Source organism: Xiphophorus maculatus, chromosome 8 (assembly GCF_002775205.1).
Source record: "Xiphophorus maculatus strain JP 163 A chromosome 8, X_maculatus-5.0-male, whole genome shotgun sequence".
Taxonomy (NCBI): Eukaryota; Metazoa; Chordata; class Actinopteri; order Cyprinodontiformes; family Poeciliidae; genus Xiphophorus; species Xiphophorus maculatus.
In genome coordinates this window covers 26,861,832-26,865,305 of record NC_036450.1, presented here as the reverse complement: position 1 = coordinate 26,865,305, position 3,474 = coordinate 26,861,832, and positions in this window count along the sequence as shown.

Here is a 3,474-nt window from a genome sequence, read left to right as displayed (position 1 = left end):
AAATGCTAAGAGAGGGAGAATTAGCACATCTGGACTCATGACTACACCCTGGGTCTCCAGTTTCACTTCCACCATTAGGAGCAGGAAAAGGGGGTTATGGACCTGAGACCTGCGAACGTTCACGGTTGATTTAGAGGGTTCGGCTTGTGTAACGCCAGAATTCCATCTCATTCCTCACGGGTCTCTGCAGCCCTGTCAGACAGGCTGGAGGAAAAAAACTTTGCACACACTGAAACAACCATTGTGCTCCAGTGCTGCACACACACCAGCAGCTGTGTGTATCGGCAGGAGAGGATTATAAAAAGGCTTCAGTGTTTGGCAGAGCTCCAGTCTGTGAAGATCCGTTACCCTGGGGGAGACGGGGAAGAGGCATGGGGTGGCCAGTGCATGTCTGCTCCGTTGCAACCTCAGACAAGAGGCGACAAGAATGACCTCTTCGTTTCAGACAAAAGGGGGGAAACTCTGTTTGGTCTGTGTGTGTTCAGATGGAGAGATAAAATTTCTGAATAGAAACCAGAAGGACCAAACAAATGTATAGAATAACAAGCAGAACAACATGACTTCTCCAGAGGTTTTCAGCTCCATCATCTTCTGGTTCAAAACGCCCACTACAAGGTTTGGAGGACTTTTGATCAGAGCTTTGCTTCCCTGAATATTGGCCTGTCATCACCATCAAATGTGAGCTCATCTGTGCACCAGGTGACCCTCCACCCCCTACACCAACATCATTGCCATTTATACCCATCCTGTCGTCCTACCCTGGGTAACGGTGGCTCTGCAGGTAGAGTTCAGCCTGTAACCGGTGGGTTGCTGGTTCAAACGCCCCACTCATTGTTGTGTTTTTGCCTGGTCTGCTGGTGGTGGTCAGAGGGTCCGGTGGTGCTGCGTTGCCTCTGTCAGTGTGCCCCTGGGCAGCTGAGGCTACAGTGTGGCTCACCACCATCAGTGTGTGAATGAATGACTGAATGTAGTATGAAGCGCTTCAGAGTCATCTGGATTACATAAAGCATTCTACAAGTACATCACTTACCCACCTTGACTTACTTCAAATAAGGAACTACCAAAAGTAAAGAGTTGTAAAAGATTACATCTATTTAAAACAGTCTTTCTAAATCCCGATCCTCAGGGAACACTGCTCTAGAGGAATTCTAGTCAGAATTCTATTAAATGTAACATTTCTACTTATTTAGACATTAAAGAAAGTGACATGTTTCATTGTTGGAAAATCTGGTTTTATGGATATGGTAACATTCATAATGAAATGTGACTGTTTCACCCTTTATGTTGTCAAGGGTGGACAGCATCTAAACCATTCAGGACACCAACCAATAAGAACCCACTCTGAACACCACTTAGTTAACCAATCAACTGCTTGGGTCCTGTAGGTCCTCTGACTTTATATCAATATTTTTAAGCAAAGTATTGGACCATAAATTAAGGTTAAATCTACCCAGAACATCCTATTGTTTTCAGTTTCCAATTATGTTTTTTGTAATGAAGATGTCCTCGTTGTACGTTAGACCACTTTTAACCATATGCTTGTTATTTTTCAGGAAACTCCATTTTGTTTGTATTTAATTTTAGGGTTGTTTTTTTTATACCAGAGTAGTTTCCATTTCTAATTTCAATAGAAAAGGGGAAAATAATCATAATCATCATACTAAATCTTAAAAAGCTCAACTTTTTAAGATCTTCTCATTTTAATAATAAAATGTAAACTATAACTGGCAGAAAACTGTGACCTCATTTTGAAATGTAATCTGTGAGAAGCTGAGCTGCACAAAGAGCAAACAGGAGAATGTTCAGGAAGAGAAGGGAGCTAACAAAGAAACACAGAGGGTGGGTTACGAGGTAATGCATCCTAATTGCCGCCAGGCTGCTCTCTGCATGAGGCCCCGATTGAATTGTGAGTGGGACCAGTAAAGGCTATGTTTATGTGCTCTTTGTCCTGCAGCAGGACAAATTTGTGCGTCTTGCTGCATGTTGCACCTTCACAGTGAGACAGCTCTCAGATATGGGCAGCAGGATGGGCTGATATGTCTCATTTTGATCAAAAAATGTGGCAGCTGTGGAAAAATGTCAGTATAAACTAAGAAGTAATGTTGAAACTTTTTAAAAATCTTTCCTTTGAAGACATAGAGCCTAGCGTCCATACTACCAACCTCCCATAAGTCCTGGAGTTTGAAAATTTCTAGTTCCACATTCTTGTAGAATTTTTTCTACAGATCTTCAGTAAAAGGTCTTTGCTGACTGAGCGAGGGTTTACCCTGGGTGAGGGAGCTCCAGCCTTGTGCCTGATGATGTAAAGGAAGTTTTGATTTGAAAATATTTTGTTTCTTTTCACTTCCTGCCTTTCAGGAATTATGAGCATACACTCCCCTGCACCTCATGAATGATCTCATTTGGCCTTACTCTACAGTTAAACATAGCTCTACATTTACCTTTATTTACATTTCCTACATATTCATTCAGACATACAAAAGTTTAGCTGTAAATTACCAAACAATATAAATGTGTTAATCTGAGATCATATAGTCTTAACATTAACCAGTTTTTAAAATGTAAATCTTCTCCCATTGTCTGCAATAGATGAATTGAGTCATTTCCATGACAAAATACTTCAGCGGTATGTGCAAACATAAATTATGGAAATTTTACAAATATCAATAATATGCAAAAGAAACATCACTGGTCCCAGCACTGTACCTTGGGGAACCCCATATTTGGCCTCTATGAATACAAACGATTTTATTGAAATGTCCTGTAATTCTGTAGTAAGCTCTTTACTAATATAGTGCAAGTATAATGCTACACCTCTCCTATTATAGCCTTGTTTTTTCCTTTATCATATTTGAAAATCAACAACTTCTCTCAGATCAGATCTACCTTAAGCATATTCTGCATTATCTGTAGTAGTTGTCTTTACAAATTCCATGAGTGCAAAGTTGCCTATTCTTGTTCCTGTTCAAAATCTGCTCTGTTGTTCTCTCAGAACATTGTTTTTCTGAACTAAAATATACGTTTTTTTTTTTTTTATTTATTTTTATTTTTGCAGTATTCCTTTTAGAAAACTTAAAGAAACAAGCCTGCATTTACTGTAGCGACCTGAGTCCTGCTTGGTGTTACTTCAGGCTACTTTCTTAGTGTTATACCCCATTATATAGGTTTAAGAGGCCGTAGTGTGTGTAGTTGCACCTGCTGGCAACATGACACATTCATAGTCACGTAGGTCATAAGGTCAGAAAATGTGTAACTGCTGCTTTAAACTCGAAAGGACATTTTTTTTCCATCTAAACTCCTCCTCTCCTCCTTTCTTTGCCTCCTTCGCAAACAAACAGTACCAACCTGTTGGCCCTGATGTGGGATCAGCTTAGTGATCTGTTCCTCAGCACGTGAAGCCGTGGATCCTTCGCTGTGCTGTTCTCAGATCAGTACCCCCCACCCCTACACTTTTTCCCTCCCCACGCGCGCTCT